Below are 22,444 nucleotides of genomic sequence, written 5' to 3'. Positions count from 1 at the left end.
GCCGCCCCGTCGGCGGCGGCGGCGGCGGCAGGGCCCGCCCCGACGGCCGCCAGAGCCGCGGCCGCAGGGGGCCGGTCGGCGGCCGCCACCTGCGCCCACGAGGGAAGGAGAGAGGGGAAAGAGGAGAGGGGAGGGGGGAAGGAGTCGCCGGCCATGGCGCCGGCCGGCGGCGGCGGCGTCGGCGGTGACGGCGGCGGCGGCGGCGGCGCCAGTCACAGGTAACCCTAACCCTAACCTAGGCTGATACCATACTATAAGGTAATAGATAGATTATGGGCTAACCCTAGAGGGTAGCTATGTAGATGTCTTACATGGGCCTATTGGGCCCTAATACACATAGTACACCAACAGTAAGTGCCTGTTTATATCTACATGTAAATTTTGGCTCATATCATTTCTTTTGCATGCGTCGCCGTACTAATTAACTTCATCTTTCATTTTATGTAGGATGCTAATTCGGACGTGCCGACATGAAGCGTACCTCCATATTGGCTTCATGGATCCATCCGTAGTGAACCAAGCCCAGATACGAGATTTTCTAGACAAAACATTGCTAGCAGTATACAATTCCCTAGACAGACTAAAATTAAAGGATCACATACTACTTCCATACAACTTCAAGTAAGTGTGTGTATACCATCTATTTTTATTTTCTTTTTCCTTACCTAATTAATATTAGTTACCTCTAATATATATGAATATTTACGTATGCAGCTTCCACAGGATCCTCATTATTATTGACATTGATCGAAGTCACGTCACTGTTTTCGATTCGTTGAGGAGAGATCCGAAGGAGTAACAAGACGTGCAATACACGCTAGACATGTAATAATAATGCTGGACCTCTATCTCTATAAAAAATTTTGTTTCCTAAATTTTCACCTAACATAATATTATTAATTATTTTAATCCATAGACCACGGAGAGAATTCATCAGGGCAGACAGATCAGGTCAATTCAAAGAAAAACTTACATGGAGAACAGACTTCAAGGTACGTATGAAGTTTACACATTTTGTACATTCTATAGCGTGAATATTTAATAACTTAATTGTTTTTCCCCACTAAAGTGCTTAAGACAGGAAACTGGGAATGATAATCTATGTGGCTACTATGTCTGTGAGCACATGCATAATTTATTGAACCCAAGACCATCAAGACCACGGAGCACGAATTTAAAGTACGTAAAGTAAAACTATTAATAATTATTTATTTTCTACAATTGTTCTTCGTGTAAAACTCACATATATGTATCCAAATTACAAATGTGGAATATTCAATTGGGGCTCTTCAAGAACGAAATAGTAGCGGCAATATGTGAAGGTCTCATTGGATTCTTGGTGGATGAGGTGGTAAATCCAAAAGGAGACTTTCATTACGACGGACGAAAATTAGACGCTCCCAGCACCTTGACGGGAAGATCATCGTAGAGATATATATATATATATATATATATATATATATACATAGTTTGATTTAGTTTGTATATATATATATATGTAATACGTACGCTAATTAAATTTGTATATACATAGTACGCTAAGAATTATAAAAAAAACTTCTCAACTACTAAAGGTTAACTAAAGGGGTACGTGATATGCAGGTGCACGCACTTTAATCCCGGTTTGTAAAAGGTGACCTTTAGTCCGGATTTGTAACACCAACCGGGACTAAAGGGGTCTGTCCAGCGCCTAGCGTGGCAGCCCCATTAGTCCCGGTTGGTTTTACAAACCGGGACTAAAAGAGGGTCTTATATCCTGGTTGAGGGACCCTTGATAAAATACCCCTTTTATATCGACGGATTAATCCCGGATGCATTTTCAGAAGATATGCAGCCTACGAACCGGTACTAATACCAAGTTCTCTACGTGTCAATTGGTTCAATTTTGCGTGCCCTCCAGGAATGATGTGAACTGGTTCAATTTTGCGTGCCCTCCAGGAATGCTCACACATCTTGTTTTTTATATTTCCTTACGTATCCCACAGATCTCCACACTCACTAGTACTCCAGCCACAAGAAGATTCTACTTACATGCCAGCAACAATCTTAATTGCGTGCAATGGATGCTGCTCAAGGATCTTTTAATAATTTGTGGGCGTAGCAGATGCTGCTCAAGGACCCAATTTATTGCTCAGCATCCAATTTGTAACCTTGATACTCCCATTGATTAGAAATACAATGCTGTTTCAGCCTACTCAAATAGTAAAATAGAGGAACAACATCATTTATTCACTCTTTTTAATTAATTTTGCACAACTCTAAGGCTATTCCTAGTGGGAAGTTTCATCTTGCAGTTTCCAAAAATGACATGTTATAAAAAAATGTTTGAGTTGATGAATGAAACAATGCCCGTCAACGGAGAGTTTCATTTCACGATTTCATATGTTACCCATATCATTTAATTGCAAGACATGTGATTGGATATGGTCAGATGAGATGAAACTCTATAGCCTCCACTGCAAGTTTCAACAGGTTTCATAGTCTTGAAAATAATGCATACACAGTTTCATCCTGATGAAATTTCTTTTCCTCTCTCACTTCATAATTACCATGGTATCATGCCATGTCATCACATATGATGATATGTCACCGTATTTAATGTGCATCAAACCTGAAACTTCCGCTAGGATTAGTCTAAAATATAATGTCACGCATATTAAATTGGAGGGGGTAACTATTAAAAACGGGCAGGCATGCTCGGACGATGGATACGTGTGCCAACTCCTTGGTAATAACGTGGCAGATTGCGTGGGTGGGATCGCCACCATCATGAAGGAATATATGCATGCTCTCAGCCCCGTTGCAACCAGCATCGCTGATAAGCTCATCAGCTATTTCCAAAATGGTGGATGAAAACACAGCGTGGCAGAGCAGCTGAGATTTTTATTTCGTTATTACAAAACTCGTCAGCAGGACTTTCACTCAATTTCAGAAGATGGACAGGATTATTCTAGTTGATGAGTTGCATAAATAAACCCGGCCGTTCAACCTAAAATCTCGAGCTGCTAGGATAATATGGTTAACTTACTCAGGGCACGTACAATAGTTTACACAGCTGCTGTCTGTTAACCATGTCAGACATAGACAGCTAAAAAGACAACTTGTACAGTGAGTTGTCTATTTAGCTGTCTGCAAGCTATTTAATCCATTCATAGAGTTGGTAATCAAGTATACATTTGATCTTTGTAGCTATTTTGGTGCTTGAATGAGAGAATGCACAAAAATGTATGAATTCCATGAATGGTACATGAAGTAGTCTACCAATGATAGGGAAATGTTGGGCCTTAAGGTAAAATCGATAGATTTTTTCGGTGAAGGCGAGAAAGTCCTGTAGCTGGAATTCAAGGATATATACGAAGTGTACCATCATGATGCTCTTGACATCTCTCTCATCACTGTCTGGGCTCTATAAGTGTCCGTTTATCTATATGTAAATTTTGACTCATCATTATTTTTTATGTGTGCGTCGCCCCACTAACTTCATCTTTCATTTTATGTAGGATGCTAATTCAGACATACCAATGAGAAGCGTACTTCCATATTGGCTTCATAGATCCGTCCTTAGTTAACCAAAAACAGATATGGGATCAGCCAGAGAAAATGTTGGTGGAAGTATACAATTTTCTAGACAAACAAAATTATAAGGAATACATACTACTGCCATACAACTTTGAGTAAGTGTATGTATACCATCTATTTTTGTTTTCTTTTTCCTTACTTGATTAATGTTAGTTAGCTCTAATATGAACATTTACTATGAAGTTTTCACTGGATCCTCCTAATAACTGGGCCTGATAGAAGCCACGTCACTGTGTTCGATTCGTTGAGGAAAAAAACAACGGAGGACTAGGACATTCAAGACATGCTAAACTTGTAATAATTCTGGACCCTTATCTCTATGCAAAAGTTTCTTTCCTAAATTTTCACCTGTATCATTTATTATTTTAATCCACAGCGCATGAAGACAATTCCTCAAGAAAAATAAAGGTCCATTCAGAGAAAAACTTACATGGAATACAGACTTCCAGGTACGTATGAATTTTGCATAATTTGTACATTCTATAGCATGAATATTTCATAACTTGTTTTTTTCCCACTGAAGTGCTTAAGATAGGAACCCGGGAATAATCTATGTGGCTACTACGTCTGTGAGCACATGTACAATTTTGTGTGACCTAAGGGCAAGATGACGCCGCATAACTATAAAGTACGTAAAAATAAAACTATTAATAGTTAATTACTTTCTAGCTCCTTATATTTAATTGCTCATGTAACATTCACATATTTTCAAATTAGAGATGTATAATATTCAACCAAAACTCTTGGAGAAGGAAAGAATAGGGGCAATATGTGAAGGTCTCTTGGGATTCCTGGTGGACGAGATGGTAAATTCACAAGGAGAATTTTATTACGCTGGATGAAAATTAGATGAACCGAGCAACACCTCGATGGGAAGATCCTAGGAATGACCGGGACAAATTTTTTGTATATATATATACACTAATTATATAAATACTATAGTTTGATTTGTATAATATGCGAAGATTTGTATATATACTAAGAATTGTATATATAGTAATTATATAAATACTAGTTTGATTTGTATAAATACAAGTTTGATTTCATTATAAAAAGTCTTAAATATTAAAGGGTAACTAAAGGGTTACGTGATGAATGAAATTACAGGTGCCATACAGGCGCCTGCATGGTGCGCGCTTGTAGTTTTATGCATGCCCTTTAGTCCCGGTTGGACGACTCGGGATTAAAGACTCTCCCTTTCATCTCAAAAACTATATCCCGGATAATTTTTAGAGGATTTGGACCCTACCAACCGGGACTACAGGTGAGTTTTCTACTAGTGTATAAGCTTTTCAATAACACAATTGTGTGGTTATACTCTCTAGAAGGACCTTTAAAATTTGAATAAGATGAGTTATACAAAAGGTTCTTCGTGATGATGAATTCTTACTTAGGACATTACGCCATATCACATGGCCTGTTTCTCATGGTTTCTCTTTAGTCGTTTTTGCTTAAATATCATGTTTGCTTAGTGCAACCTCGTTCAATCACGTATTGCTTGCCTGGATCTGCATGGGTGTTAAATTTGCATAACGTGTCCTAGTATTTGCATGTTGCGCTGCTATTTGTTCTGTGTGTACCGTATACTCCCTCCATCCAGAATTACTATTCATTTTAGCATTTCTGTACTTATAGTTTTTCTCTGTACCTCTAGATATGTGTATGTCTAGATACGTAGCAACAGCTATGTATCTAGAAAAGGTAAAATGAATAGTAATTTGGGTTGAAGGGAGTAGTTCTTTTTGCACAAATTGCTCCAGCCTCATGTAACCGGAATGTTCTATATTAACGAGGTCAGCTATAACAGTCTTCATTCTATTAACAAGCTTCACGGCATGTTTTTAGTAGTTCATCCTTTTGCTGCTGGTTCTACCGTCCCTTTCTCGCTGCATAGGATCTGTGACTAGCGGAGGAAGCAAAGATGAGAAATTTTTTTATTTTTTTATTTTTTATTTTACGAATTTGCAGAAATAAATATGCGATCCAAAAATTTGCAGAAATGAACCCCAACATTACCGCTAGGTCATGGCGGTTGGAATGGTGGACCTAGCTACTGCCATTTGAAATGGCGGTAGCCGATTACCTCCGATTGAAAGGGCCGTAGCCGGCCACCGCCGTTTCAAGCGGTGGTAGCTAAGCACCCCCCCCCAACCGGCAGTTGCGTTGCGTTGAGCTAGCTATAGCCGGTTCAAACGCCTGTAACTGTTTCAACCGGCTATAACCTGGTTTTTTTACGTTTTTATATACATTTTTCTCAGAGTTAAAAAAATATCAAGTTACGTTGGAAGCACTAAATATTCGGATATGTCACTATTGGTTACAATATGAAACTTCCTAATTTGAGAGTGGTAGAGCACTTTGAGGAAATAATTAAAAATGAATTAACTCGTGGCCATTAGATACATAGCTGTTTCCAGTGAAATTATGATAAATATTATTTAAACGAAATTTGTGCACAACATACGAACAAGAATGACTCTAAAGTGAACAATTAATTATAGATTGCAGTGGCATGTGCGGCACGGATGCTATCCTAAACATGTGCTGTTGCTAAACCTAACATGACTTAGGTAATAGAAATAGCCAGGGATAGAGCCATCTCTAGTTTCTAGTAGAATTGGCTTTGCGAGAGCTGGGAGGGCCCAGCCTCATTGTAGCCAGCACCCCCAGAGGATGGTGGAGACGGGGGTGGTCCTTGTTGTGGTGGTAGGGGCATTGGCACCATGGATCCGTACAAATCAAGTCACCTGAGATGTTAACCGCCCAAGGATTTGCATCAACTTCAGATTGAAGATCCTCGACCTTACGCTTCAGGTCAAATATCTTGCACTTGAGGTAGTGGATGTACTCTTGGGTTAGCTCAGGAAGTGGAGGATTGACCCACTTCGCATAGACATAGTTTCCTTCATCGAGATAAGACTGAATATGATGTTAGTTTGTAGCACAATAGGAAGAGTAAGGAAGTAATAAGTTGACTCACCAAACCATACGGGCATCAAAAGAAACGCCAACTTCCATCACCGTAACCATCAAACAGCTAGACGACACAAGTCACGTCATGGTGACACATTAGCCACGCATCATGGCGATCGTCATAAGGCCTAAGGGAGTTTGGAGGGGCGTAGTTAGCCCTATCATACAGAGGGAAGCCGTCGAGGAGTGCCTCATACTCCATTGGGCCAAAAGAACCTGGCCAAGTGATAGTGGGAATAGGAGTATCCCCTCCTCCCACGACCTCTCTCTCTTGTGGATGCTATTGTTCTTGCTCTTGCTCACTGGTGTGCACGGATACGGGAGAGGGAGGTCCAATATAAGAAGTGTTAAGATGGAGATGCACTGTGCCCCCCATGTGCTCAGTACCCCATCGTGTTCAATCATCCTGAAAAAGGCTAGATGTAGGCTTTGCAGGAGCAGGGGCGTAGGGCTCAGTGTCGAGTCCCATCTACCTGAGAATGCTCACGTTTAGGGTCCTTGCAGTGTATAGTTTAGGTTTTTCAGTGAGGGTTCATGTCAACAGTGGTCTAGACTATTTGAGTACTATACTGCCAGCAGAGCAGTATAATGGGAATAGGTACTCGAAGCATGGAGAAAAAATGTTATCACAGTACAAATAATAGTTGAATGGCATCTGAGGCGCCCAATATGACAAACCTAAAGAGCACCTTCCCTAGGATAAAATGCCTTAGGTAATGTAAATTGGTGCAGCACAACTAATGTTCTACTAGGTGAACCGGGGTAGTTTGCCCTTCCTTGCTGTTTTGGAGGAACATTCTGCCTCCTGCTTCTTCATCTTCTTCTGGCGCTCTTCTTCCTAGAGGAGTTGCATTTGACGAGCTTCTAATTCTTCCTCCTGCCATTTCAGTGCTGCCTCTCGAGCATCTAACTAGTCGCACCACCTCTGCAGTTCATCCTCCTTGCCCTTCAAACGGATCTGTGTTAGCGGATGCATCGCTCTTGCTCGAGCCGAGCAGCACATGCCATGTCTCGAGCCACTTCCAGCCTACCATAGTGTTGGGCTTTGGTCTCTAGCACCACTGGAATTATGGGCACCTCCCCTAAAAGCCTAGTGTCGATCCATTCCATAAATGTGCATGCCTGCATGTTCATTCCTGATTAGTTCAAGGTACCGGTATGTAGAAAACATATTTACAATATTTATGAACGGACTGACCTTGAAATCATCGTCAATGTCGGGACACTTCAAGTACCTACACCCCTTCTTCCCCATAGGTACTCGATCCTCCCATACTTGCAACCATGCACGAAAGCTGCAGTGGCATTTGGGGCGCTCATTCCATGGTGGAACCATTTTGCTCATCCCTCCACGACAACATTTCCTAGAGGGAGACACAACCTCACTACAAGCGTTGGATTGGGGTTGGGAAGTGTTAGTAGTGCATTTGAACATTGCCTGAACATCTCATATATAGAATGCTATTGACATGGTCCATGGACCATGTCCATGATGGCAAAAGGAAAAGGACATGCATGGACATCAAAGTCTCTGCACCGGCTTGCATAATGTAGTCTGCAAAGGAGTCTATAGCATCGTACACATCATAGCTTGCACCAGCCTACAAAAGATAAAGGAGGCCCTATGGACTAAATGTATCCTCGCTTGTGATGCACAGCACTACGACCACGTCTCGTGGCCCGCTGCGCTACTCTGGTTTGCAGCCTATCGTACGTAAAGGGCTCTGGAGGGGCAACCTCACGAGCCGGACATCCTGGTGCGTCTGCAGCTGGTGTCGTGAACTGCGAAGGACCTATCTTGAACTCGTCCTCTGGATCTCATCCTCTATAGACTCCTCATCGGTCCCTCCATGGCCTGTATATGCTGTTATCGAACCAAGAAGTGTTATTGTCAATTTTGTTCCATATTTGTAATGGAATAGAATGCATGCATTGATGATGCACCTAAGTCGTCCACACGAACTGAACGTGAAGATGATCCTACTACATTGTATCCTCTGTACTGCTGCGAAACTGTGTCATGAAATTATAAGTTAGTACAATCAATTGGAGAACAATTGGTTAATGGAAAATGACAAAGTAACGAACACATACTTCTGGGGTCAAATACTACGGACCCGACACATAAGTGAAAGGACCTGATGCAGCAGCTTCCCAAGACGGTGGACGTGGAGTAGTCCACGCCCCGGGGGAGGGGCTGCATGTGCCTGTGGTGCACAAGATGCCGTGGGGTATGTCGGACGTGTGAGTGTAGGAGTAGATGAACCGGGGTGCTGCGTAGGTGATTGTGAAGACGACCTGGGGTAGGCATCTCATGGTGGAAGTAGAACGTCAGCGTAACCACCACGGCAACTGACGGCCCACTAGAACCTAGTAAAGAGGTGCTCTATCCTCTTGTACGTGGACTCATGCTCCTGCGGAGACATGGTCCAGCAGTGGTCCACGCTGGTCCTCAGCATCACCTGAACCACTACAATAACATCGTACTGTTGCCAATTACATAGTTCAAGTTAGGTACACCATATTTCGTACAAGGTGCAACATACTCCAAAGCAGTTTGAGTAGCAAATGATGCAGAAGTGTACTGTGATGTCAAAGTTCATGTCCCTAGAATGCGGGTAGGTCTGCATCAGTGGTGCGGTCTCCATCGGTGCCTACCTTGGGAACGTGCATGATGTGTGTCCGTATCCGTGTCCTCAGGAAGTACCACTGCAAGTACACAGCAAAAACATCATCAGAGTGTAGACGGTCCTCCTACACTAAGTCCTCCAAAGTGGCTGCCCACATCTCGACATACAAAACCATCCTCGGACCCCAATGGGTCGCTAGCCTAGCACCACCCTGACATGTCCACCTAACATATGCATTGTGCAATGGGTTAGACTAACGCAAAATCTTTATTAGATGAAAAATGATTAGATGGGGTGTACCTGTGAACGTCGATCGGGATGATGTGAGTAACAGGAAGTGGGAAGTCCTGGTATCGGTGGAACTGCTTCATCAGACGGTGTACCGCGTAGTCCTCGATGTGGATGTTGTACACCAGTGGCTTCTTCGTCACCCAGTACTCCCGGTCTCGCAGGCACAAGGAAGACAGCCCATACGGGGCACGAGTGTGGATGTCCATTGCGATGTAGGGTGCCCACCTGACATCGATGTCGACAAGAGTGTTGAACTGACTAACAAAGTCTCGGTATGGCTTCTTCGTCTGAACTCGAACCCACGAGCCCTACAAAAAAATATTTCACAAATAGGTTTAGTAATCAAAATGTGAATGCATGTAACATATCAATTGAGTACGGAAAGTAATTGTAGGTATAGTACTGTAGCTTTCCCAAGCACCACAACAACCCTGTCGTGGTTCTGTCGACGTCGTCATGGTCAAAAGCCAACTCTGGGTAGGGTGCCACATTAATGAGTGGCCAACCTATCACGAAGCGCTCATACAACCACAGGTAAAGAAGCAACGGGCAACCAACAAAGATGGGCTCCATCGAGTTTACCTTACAGCAGCCCATGCAAAGCCCAATGTAGGTCGCCACCAATATAGCTGAACCTCAGCTGTGCTGTGGAACCTCGTCAAGCGGGGCCTCTGCTATAGCCTTCGCGTAAGGAAAGAGGTGCTTAGGCACTGAGTTCCCCTAGGACATGCAGAACATGATCCACCCAAAGAGCCACAGTAAGTACGCCTGCAAGTACCTCGCAACTGTGGCGTCGTCGACATCGGCTCTCATGTAGTCGGCTTGCACAACAATACAAGTTACTTGACACATTGAAAAAACTTAGCGATAACAAAATGAAAAGATAGGTAAATAAGTACTCACACTAAACTGCATGAGCCACTTCTTCGTGGGTCCGTGTTTGGAGCTGAAGGTGCAATACAGCTTGGCCCGATCGTTTTGCGGAACATGGGCAAACCGATCCGAAAGCTCCTCACGCCAGCTAAGTAGCACGTCCTCCGCGCCAACAGCCCTGCCGGCACAAGGAAGTCCAAGAAGGAGCGACACATCCTGAAGTGTCGGGGCCATCTCACCCACTGTGAGGTGGAATGTGTGAGTCTCAGGTCACCAACGGTCAAGAAGAGCTGCTAGGAGTGACATGAAGTGGAAATGGGTCGCCTTGTCCGTGTGCTTCACTCCGACGTCCATCATGTCTCCCTCAACCAACCTCGCTAGAGGGAGGAGCCTTGCAGCGTGTAACCTATACCATGGATAACATTTATTGTTTAGAAGAACACAATGTTAGAACTTGACATTGAGTTAACTAAGTAAAATGTACCTCGGAATCCATTGAGCATCAATGGGCATCGTCGAAAGAGGGACACGTGCGCGAAGCATGCCGAGGTTGGCACCCCATACGGCTGACATGAACAACATGTGAGCAACATCCACAGAAGGGTCGAGCAACTCGGGGGTTCGATACCCCTCTGCAGGCTCCTCTGCCATACCGCAATATGTATAATATTAGTACGTGACAAATGAAATATATATGGCTGAAATGGAGATGAAATATATCAGTTATTTCAAAGAAATAGAATATACTAGACATGAGATATTCGAAACATAACATAAATGAAATATTATAGGATATGGAATTATGAAAATGTCTTACTATTACAACTTAGGTTACATTCCACAATGTAAGAATTACAGGAGTCTCTCGACATAGAACAAACATGATGAATTAAATTACATATGACTAAGTTGACAAAATGTAGGAGTTCATAAACATACAACACATATTACTATTGCTGCATACATGAATCACAAGAGCCCATCATTATTCCTACGTGCATGACGACCCCAACCACGTGCTGGAGCATTTGCGTCACCTGTTGATGGTCCAACTTGGTTACTCCTGCCTCCATAAGTTGTTGCAGGGCAGTTCTTGTACGTGTGACCTATTTCATGGCACTTCGAGCTGAGGCGAACATCAAGACCAGCTTAAGATTGATCCATGTTCTTCCAGATGTGTCTGTTCTTGCATCGTTCGACCCCTTGGAACATTTCTGGATCAGGGTCAGGAACATTTATGAAGTTTCCTAGTAAACGATAGCCATAAACCTCGCTCCTCCAAGTGGCCCATATAGTTTCTTTTAGGAAGTAATGTGGTATGAACCAACAAGGCTGAAGTCCCCCTACCTCAATGCATGCAGCAATGACATGGGTCCAAGGCCTGTGAAACAGTCGTGGCTTCTAGCATGAGCAAACACATCCTTCATTGGTAAGGATACACTCCTGTGTGTGCTTCTCGCGCCTCCCTCCCAATTGACCCTTGTCCCTACAAACAACCTCGAACAAGCGTTCAACGGCACCTACTTCAATAACACGATGCTTATGAGCCTTTTTAATCGCCTCCTCCATGTACTCTGTCATCTTGTATCCATAAATTTTGAGATTATCGGCCATTGAGTTATTTGCCACCACGTACCATTCTCTGAAGTACTTCATGGTGTGGTATAAGAAGAATTCCATGATACCAACAAGGGGCAGTCCCCTAACACCACGTAGGACCCAGTTGTACACCTCAGCTAGGTTTGTAGTCATTATACCCCACCTAGCACCTCCCTCATTTTAGACTAATGCCCACTTTTCCTTTGGCTCATGCTCAATCCACTGTGAGAATGTCTTGATGTCCTACCCCGTCTTCTCCTGACATTTGGACCATCCAGTCCGACATCCTCCAAAGACATAGGGTGGTCGGCCTCACTATTTATCGTCCTCTTGCCTAGGTCTTTGGATCGTTTCTTTGTAAGGTCATCAAGTTTCTTCCACAGTAGATGGAATTTCCTCTCCTGATTTTGGGTACGTAGTCGTTTAAACATTTTCATAAGGGTCTTATTTTTTAATTGACTATGGAAGTTTGCCCCCATATGCCTCATGCACCACCTACTTTTCAAGTCCAGCCACTGCGCCATCTTGAAACGCTCCACAGTGCCATTCTGTAGGTCTTCGATTGCTTGTAGAATGCCTTTGTGCCGATCATGAATTAGACTAACACCCTCCACGTCCCTCACAATCATCTGCTTAACCCTCTCCAGGAACCAATACCAACTATTTGTAGAATCTTTCTCCACAAAGGCGATTACCAGCGGCAACACCTGGTTGTTACCATAGGACCCGATAGCTTTCAAGATTGTGCCTTTATACCTTCCAGTTAAAAATCTTCGATCAATGCAAATGACTGGGCGACATCACTAAAAAGCCTCAATGCAAGGACCCAAGGCCAAGAATGACCGCTGCAGAACCTGTTTGCTTGGAAACTGAGCACAGGGATAGGCTTTCAGATCGTAGTAGCTTCCTGGGTTCCTCTGGCACATGGTGTGCAACCGGGCAGGGAGGTTATCAGACGATGCTTCGTATGTACCCCACTTCATCTTCAACGCCTTCTGCTTGGCTCGGTAGGCTTTGTGGTAGCTAATATTGTACTTGAACTTCTCCTCTATGGCACAAATAATTGGCTTGGGCTCGTAGCTAGGATTCTCCACTATCTGAGGATACATGTATTGAGCAACAAAATCAGCAGTGAGGTTGCAGTGTTATCCTCCCAATTTATCCAGCAAGCATTGGTGCTCCACCACTATAGTCACCTCCCATTAGTCTTTCCACTTTCCCTTGTTTGCGTGCACCCTAAACGGGCAATTGCTTCTGACAAAACACACATCATACACTGTCAGGTTGCTCTTCACGATCCTGAACTGTCGTTGCAAAGGTAAAGTGGACCATCGCTTCACAGCTACCTTCAACTCATCCCCACTAGGGTACAAACCACCCACACAAACCTCATTCCCCCTGTACTCCCAAGGGAAATTTTCCCCTTCATTGACTTGTAGGTTGGAATTGTCATAAGTTGATCAGTTCCGCAGGACAGGATTAGCATCATCCTCATCCGATGAGTCATCATCCATAGCACCATGATCCTCTTCTTCTTCCCTCTCTACCTGCTCAACTAACCCAGGGATGTCTTCCCCCTTATCAGCCTCACCATTTGGCTCACGGGGTGCCTCTTCATCCTTTGCATTTCCTTCTTCTATCCCATCTTCATTATATTCTTCAGTTTTCCCATCAGTACTCTCCACACCTTCCTTGCCTCTAACTTCCCTATCTCCCACTTTGTGACATCCCTAGTAATTAATAACAAATCAAGAGAAATTAAGAAAGAGATTAGAAACAATCAAATTGTTAAGTGTTTAGATTCAAAAACACCCCTAAATGGTGCTCACTTGGGTAGGAAATAAAAATAGATTTTTATATAAAAACTCAAAATTTGGCCAATATAAAAGTTGTAGATCTTTTCAAATCAAACAACTTTCATAATTAGCACTTTTATGATTTTCAGTGGAAGGTGTTCAAAAATTGGGTTAATGTTTGGTCAAATTCAAAAACAGCCTTGACAGGCGTTCCACCAAAGTTCCAACAACTTTATCTCCAAATCCAGGTAGTTTTTCACCCATCAGCCTTTGTAGGAGTTGGAGCCTGTAGTTTGTCTCAAACTTTTGAGTTTGGAGTTTTTGCTGCTCAATTCAAAATTTTGGAGAAAAATCGCACCAAAGGCAGCGCCTTTGCACACCACACAGGAGCGTCATGTGCGCTAGAGTGCGGTCACGGTGCACGGCGAACTCGCCTGCACCACGCGGTGCCACTGCTCTGGCTCCACCCCGTCACCGAACCGTTGGCTATGCCGTGACAGCACGAGCGCCGCACTGCCCAACCGGTCGCGCGATCTCCCCCGGACACACCTTATCTTGCTCGGCCAATCACTGCCCGCGTGCCACGCCACGCCAGCGCACCGCGCGCCACCCGCAGCCACTTCCAACACACCCCCTTCTGGCGCCACTGCCCAGCCACCGCCGGCCTGCCCAGTAGGCCCAAACCCAGTGTCTATAAAGGGCCTAACATCCATGCTTGCCAGCGCCACCTCTTCACCCCCACACTAAAGCTCCGCCATCGCCATTAGCGCCGCTCATCGAGCCCTCCCCTCCAAGCACTCCCGCCACCACCTAAGCATACCAGAGCCGTCTCCGACCACCACTGCACCTTCCCCACCCCACTCCCAGCCATCTCTACCGACACCCTCGTCGGAGATGAAGCCCTAGCAGCCGCGCCGCCACTGCCACATTGAGCCCCCTCGCTGACCTTCCTCCGCCCTAAACCCCTACAACAGAAAGGTCACCGGTGAGCTCCTCGGCACTTCAGCACCTTTAGCTCACACCCCTGCGGCCGAACCTCGCCGGATTTCCACCGCCATGCCGCCGGCCGACCTAAGGGCCACATTGCAAAGCCAACTTTGTTTCCAGGGTCTTAGGTGCAAAAATGTAGGGGCCTCGTTGTGAGCATTTGAAGACTTCAAGGGGCGTTCGGTAAAAGCGAAACTCAGATTTGATTAAAAATGCATTTAAACGGCTGAAACTTGGAAAATGCCTAGAAATTTGTAAAATGAGAAAAATATGAAACTTATTTTGTTGAGTTGCTGGTGATGTCTAGTTTATTTCAAAAATGTTCACGTGCATGTTACTGTCTTGCATATAGTGCTATGATTTATTTGTCTAAAAGACATTAAATGCTTGATAAATCATAGGATGCTCTAAAAATTATGAAACCAATTTTTTATCTTCTTTTTAACATGGATGTTCCAGATATGCAATTGGTGTTAGAAGAATCTATAGTGTTCATACTATTTTAAATCTAATTGCCTATTTGCTATCTTAATAATGTTATTTGCATGATAATTAGTGGATAATTGATAAAAATGCAAAATAAATTTTGTTAGGTTCTTGATACTCATGCTTGACTAGTAAAAATAGTTGTCTCTGTGAAATATGTGTTTTCCATTGCTTAATGAAATACATGTTGTTTAACCTCTTTATTATGCAATAAATAGATCCCATGCTTATAGAATCCTAAGAAACTCACAGCAGCATACGTTAGTGTTGGAAACCCTTATGTAAAATTTGAGGAACCAAACTGATGATAGAACCCTAGTTAGAAATCATTCTTCATGATCTGCAGTTTAACATTGTTTGATTTTTAATAAATTCTGTAGTTGCCAAATTCATCTCGAGCTTTTACAGTAAATATCTTGTGTACAGGGAAAGCTCCTGTAAATCTTTCATGTTCATATGTTAACAGATGCTTCCTGAAAGATTTATTCATGACTGAAAGCTAGTTTAATTATTAATAATAATTACTATTAGGACTTATAGGCCCATGAGTAATTATTTGTGCTTGTCCTCAGTAATATGATCACTCTTAAAAGGGTTTTCAAACAGTACCAACACGACACCACCTATTGTCCTTGGAATGATGAGTTTCTACGAATTTTATATGTGCACACAATCACCATCAAATTAGAATCGATGTTTTCTTCCCAACCAACTTTGTTTTGCGAAGAAAAGAATTGTTACAAACTTATCTAGGTGAATGTGGCCAAAAAGAAAGAAAGGTCTATAAACTTATCTAGGTGAATATGGTCGAAAATGCACCCTATGCTTTTGCGATGATTAACGAAGTGCAACCCGCATCATGAAAGATTGTAAATGAAATCTTATGCATATGCATCTCGTGTATAAGCTAACCTTGCTGACGGCACATACGAGTTGGTCCTGGAAGCTGAAGAGGAACACTTTCCTGCTGTATTGAACTTGATCGAGACAACCCAAGACCTGAACCTCGATTTGAAAGAGCCCAAGGCTAACTCAGGACAAGAAGGCAAGCCTCGGAGCATAACCCTGGTTTCCAAATTATGCAATACTTATGTTACTTATGTTTGTGCATTAAGTTCATAGGAGTTGCTTAAAACCCGAGTTGCATGCTCCTAGTACCCATGACTTGAATACTAGCATGTTAAGTCATGTAGTCGCTATGCTAAATAGGGACACGGAAAAAGTCGAGTGATTTCCGGTCACTCGCGAGCTGTAGGAGTTGCATGTTTACTTATGTTGGAATCATAAGGTTGATGGGTGGGACCTGGTACTATGTTCTGAAATGGTGGATGTCCCATCTGTATAGAGAAAATACTGCTAAGGTTGAAACGTGTGGGAGTCTTGGTCAAGTTTTTGAACGTACTAAACACATGATGAGAGTATGGGGAATCAGCAAGCCTAGTACCTGATTGAACCGGGGCGTGGACTTTATCCCCGCTCTCTATGGAACCTGGTTCCCCTGATGCATCATGTGGGTACAAGTGTGGCCATGGCACGGCGTCGTTCCGGGGACCGGTGGAGCCTTGTATCCAAGGGAAGTGGGCCCTGGACACATGCCGGGGATTGATTGGAACCGTTGATATATGTGAACCCATCGTGGTACGCATATGTCATGTGTTTAGGTCCACTCACAAGGTTAAGAAATCCGATTCGAATCATCTACTTCTCACAGTTTCGGACTGCTTGACCACCTTTCCTACATTGAGTAAGAAGATGCACAAGGATAATGTTTAATATCGATGCTTGATTAAATTGCTTGCTTAGAATAGGTTCTTACCTAGAATGGTTAATCAACTTGAACTTGATGCTAAAACTTGAAAGCAAGGATCCACTTTAGAAGCTTTTGGCAAAAACAAACCCCTTAGTCAAAAAGCCTTGCATATCTAGGAGCTGGTGGATTAGGTACCACCTGACGGGTAAGTCTTGTGGAGTATTAGTATACTCAGCCTTGCTTATGGCTATGTTTTCAGGTAATTATGTTGATGATATGATTGCTAGTGTGACTTGGCCGTGCTAGCTCCCTCCGGGATGGACGGTTGAGTGGGACCCATCCTCGGTGGGCGAGGACCGTGGTGAGTGATATCATCGACGGCTTCACCATGGTATCGTGTATCGACATTAGAACTATCATCTATTTCCACTGCCTTTGAGCTCTAAACTGCTTTATGCTTTGAAACTCGGTTTGTAATAACTTAATTGAGACCTCTGTAATATTTTATCTGAATTGTTGTAATCTCTAGGGTTGTCTTCATACAAGTGTTGTATGCTTGTTTTGATCTGACTACCATTTTGATCTGATTCGAGTGTTTGTTCCCATTTGAGGCGATGTTTAGCCACACACTTTAGTCGGGTTAATTTGGGTGGTTCTGCCACACACTTCTTCCTGCATCTGACTGCTAGACCCAATCTTCCGGATGCGCTTAGTACAACCATTTACATAGGCTGTCCAATTCTAGGTTCCTTCAAGCGGCATCAACTTCCAAAATATTATGTCAGGCTGTAACTTCACTGCAGTCCTAACAGACAGGTCAACTTGATCTCTATCAAGATTGAAAGCCTCAAATAGCGAGTTGCATATTGAAGCCCAAGTCCTCTCTCTTGCTCTTGGTAATTGTTTGCATAATGACTGAAATTCGGACAAATCTACCCCTTCTAGACCATATCTAACCTCCCCCCGACCATAGAACACTTGGAAAAATAAACTTTCTGACATGCCTGTCCATATACACGACATGAACATATATTATTACTAAATGTTCCTAATTTAACTAACTCCAACAACACCTAAATTTCAACAACAATTGAAACATCTAACTCGAGCATTGCTAATAATATTTTAGAGTTATCTAAATATATAAACAAATTAATTTTAGTTTACCCTGTCAATATACACGATATTAACAGAGAGCATTACTAAACATTACTAAATTTTACTAACCCTAAACACCCCTACATTTCGAAAAACTATATAAAGGTATGCACGACATGAACAAAAATTATAACTAAATGTAATAATTTCAACTAACCCCTAAAACACCTACATTCTGAATACCTATATAAAATATAACTTGTGCATTCCAAATAATATTCATGTTAAATTTATCTAAATAAATTAACAAACTAATTTTACTATAACATAAATAACTAAGCTAAATCCACTATACTGACACCTAGATTTCATCTACTACTTAATACTACACCATTTATATAGCTACTATATCAACTACTACATCTACCAACTATGATTTAAGCTAAACTAGAGGATTTGTAATAATACATCAAACGAAGTGAAGATCCGAGCTTCAATCTCCACCCTACTCCCCTCCTCTCCTCTCCTCTCCTTCCTCCCTTTCTTTCTCTTCTCCTCCCTCCCTTTCTTCCTCTTCTCTCCCTTCCTCTCGGCTCCCTCCGCTTCCTCTAGAAACACCAGTGCACCGCCTCCCTTTCTTCGTGGCTTTTAAAGGTGGCCAGCTACCGTCGGATCAGGCGGCGGTAACAATCCCACCCTCGTCGTTTGAATCGGCAGCGCCGTTCACCGCCCCCTAATCCGGTGCAAACCGGATACCACCAAGCCATCCGGTGGAAACAACCTTGGCCAACGCGCCCCAGCAACCCGTGTGCCACCCGCCGAGTCAAGCGGCGGTTAGCGGATTTGGCAGCTGGCGTGGCGCATGCGCAGAGCTACCACCGTTTCACCCGGCGGTAACTTCTCTTACCGCTGGTTGAGATGGCAGGAGCCGTGTAACAACCCTAGTTTTAATTAGTCTTGTCAAAGCTTAAGTAGAGTGTTTAGGAGTTAATCTAGTGCTAAAAAGGACCAAAATGCCCTTAAAAGCTTAATTTGGAGGCAAATCATAAAATTAAAATTTTATATAACAACTTCAATTTTTGCCCATACAAAGTTGTAGAACTCACCAAAACAAACAACTCTGATTATTTGAACTTTTTCTAGTTTACATTGGAACCCTTCCAAAAAATGAGTCCAAGTTCAATTCAAATTCAAACTCAAATCTAAAATCTGTCTGGAATACAGCCTTTTTACCTTATTTTATCTGCATTTATCTTCAAATCTAAAACTATTTTGGACCTGAACCCTTTCTAAGAGTTTAAGTCTGAGGCATGGAAAACAACTTTTACATTTGGAATTGTCCAACTTTAGTTTGAAAATTTGGAGTAAATTCAATTTAAATTTCAGCCAAGTCCATAGAAACTAGTTAATATGCTAAGTCCTTAAAACGTGTGTTCCTGAGAAGTTTGGCCTAACATAACTTTTTTTAGATTTTTTTCAGAGGGCTTGTGCCTACAAAAACTGTTAGGACCCTGGTTTAGATGTTTATGCCACAGTTTGAGATTTATCCTTGAGAACTAGTGTAGAATCTTTATTTTTTCATAATAAATGGAATAGGTCAGAGACAAATATGAAACCACTTGGGTTGGATTGCATGTGAAACATACTTGCTAGGAAAAATATTTTTTCACTATATGAAACTTGATGAACCATGCTTAAATTTTTGTACAAGACTAAATGAAGGGAAGATATGGAAAATAGATGTCCTTCACCAAGAATCATAGAAAAATCATAGAAGCCTCTGTAACTTATTTGATTAGGAATATCAGAGCAAAAATGCTACTGGAACTTGAGTTAAAAATAGATCCCTATAATCTGCAATAGGGTACTGTTTTAATTTTTATTAATGTTGTAGAAGTTCAATGCATCCCAAAATTTTACAGTAGCTCACTTATGTGATTAGGAATCCTTTGTAAAATTTTCGGAACCATATATTATCAGAAGCTACCAGAAACATTTATGGAGGTTAAACCAAGAAAAAGGAATAAAAATAATTAGTTTATGAAAAGGGCAAAATGGTAAATCCACTAAAGTACAGAATAACATTCACAAACAGGATAACTTTCGAAATGAACCTTGAGCAACCCTAGAGTGACCCCCACCTTTCTTTGTGAAGTCTAAATTGTAAAGCCTTATATGTGTACACAATCACCATCAAAGTCAACCCCGGGTTTTATATCACAGCACACCTTACTGCATGAAGATAATGAAAGTTTAGAACCTTATTTAGGTGAATGTGATCAAAATGCAAATTTATACTTAAGTAATAATTCATGTTTGCATCCTACATGTGAAAGCATGGAAACTTAAACTATTGCATATGCATCTCGTGTAGAAGCGAATCTCACAAACAGAACGTACGAACTACTCCCAACAACTGAGGAAGTACCTGCCGAGCTGCATCACATCGAGGCTGAGCAGGAGATCAGTGAAGCATCCAACGAGCTCGAGCTCCCCACTAACTTAGGATAAGATGGCAAGCCCCGGAGCATAACCCTGGTTTCTAAAATTATGCACTACCTATGCTAGTTATGTTTATGCATTAAGTTTATAGGAGTTGCTTGAAACCTTAGTTGCATGATCCTAGGTACCTATGTGCTGAATACTAGTATGTTAAGTCGTGTATTTGCTATGATAAATAGGGACACAGTAAAAGTCGAGTGATTTCCTATCACTCGCGAGCTTTAGGACTTGCCTGATTACTTATGTTGCAACCATAAGGATTAACGGGCGGGGCTAGGCTATATGTTCTATTTTGGTGGATGTTGGATTGCCCCATCTGTCTATTGGAAAACTGCTAAGGTCAAGATCTGTTAGAACAGTGGTCAAGTGTTTGAAAGTATAATATAATACCTAGTATGGGATGGGGAAGCTTAGTATATGATTGAACCAACGTGGACCTTTACCCCGCTCTCTCTGGAACCAAGTTCCCATGAGGCCTCATGTGGGTACAAGTGCAGCCTCGGTACAACGTCATTCTGGACCGTTGGGGCATTGTATGCCAAGGGAAGTGGGCTCCGTACAAACGTCGTGAATTGATGGTGACAGCTAATATGTGTGAACCCGCCGTGGCAGTAGCAAGGTTAAAAACTCGATTCGAATCTTCTGCCTCTCACAGTTTGAGACTACTTGACTGCACTTCTGCACTAAGTAAGGAGTGGAACAAAGGATGATTATTTAATACTGATTCTTGAATTAATTGCTTGTTCACCATGCTTGTTTAGAATAGGTGCTTACCTAGAATGGTTAATCAACTAGAACCTAATGCTAAAACTTGAAAGTAAGGACCTAATTTAGATGCTTTTGGCAAAACAAACCCCCCAACCAAAAAGCCTTGCATGTCTAGAAGTCGGTGGAGTAGTTACCACCTGACGGGTAAGTCTTGTTGAGTATTAGTATACTCAGCCTTGCTTGTGGTTTTACTTTCTAGTAACTTAGATGTTGAGGAGTTTGCTGCTTGTGTAACTTGGTCGACCCAGCTACCTTTAGGTTGGATGGTCGAGTAGGACCCATCCTCGGTTAGCGAGGATCGCGGTAACTGATGTCATGGCAGGCTTCACCATAGCATTGTTGTATCGACGCTAGACTTCCGCTTTATTTTCCACTACTTGAACTCTGAAAACTTTACTTATATGCATTTTGAACTATTGTGGTGTAATCATTGAAGTTGGGACCTGTATTAATCTATCTGGATGGTTGTAATATCTGGACTCACCTTCGTGTGAGTATGCTTTATTTCAATCTAACACAAATGGTTTATTGGGTATAACCAGATGGACTGCCGAATTGACTTGATTAAAATGTGGTTCACATATGAGGCGATGTTGAGAACACTTTAGCCAGGTTAATTTATGAGGAAAATAGCTTGTACCAGAGCTAGTATCTGATGCCACGGCTCAGACCTAGAAAAGCTTACTAGAGAAAACAACAGTCCCTAAACACTTTTTCCAAATAAAATTTGCAAGAAATTAATTTGAAAACACGTAAGTTCGTTAAGGATGAACTTAGCACGAGAAGCCCTAGGGAAATTTTTGGGTTATTTTTTGGTGGCTAATTAACTATTGGTTATTTATACTGACTCCCAGCACTTACATAGGGGTATGGTGATTCCTTAACATACCCCCGGCATCATACGAAAGTATGATGGCGGCACATAATGGTTGGACGCAGGGGTATGGCAACTCCTTAACATACCCTCGGCATCATATGCAAATTAATATGATGGTGGCACATAATGGTTGGACGCAGGGGTATGGCAGTTCCGTAACATGCCCCCGGCCTCATATGCAAATATGAGGGCGGCACATAATGGTTGGATAAATGTGAATACGCTTTCAAGCATA

The sequence above is a fragment of the Setaria italica genome, chromosome I, assembly GCF_000263155.2.
Source record: "Setaria italica strain Yugu1 chromosome I, Setaria_italica_v2.0, whole genome shotgun sequence".
Classification (NCBI taxonomy): Eukaryota; Viridiplantae; Streptophyta; class Magnoliopsida; order Poales; family Poaceae; genus Setaria; species Setaria italica.
The sequence above is the reverse complement of the archived record's forward strand: the minus strand, read 5'-3'. Positions refer to the sequence as shown.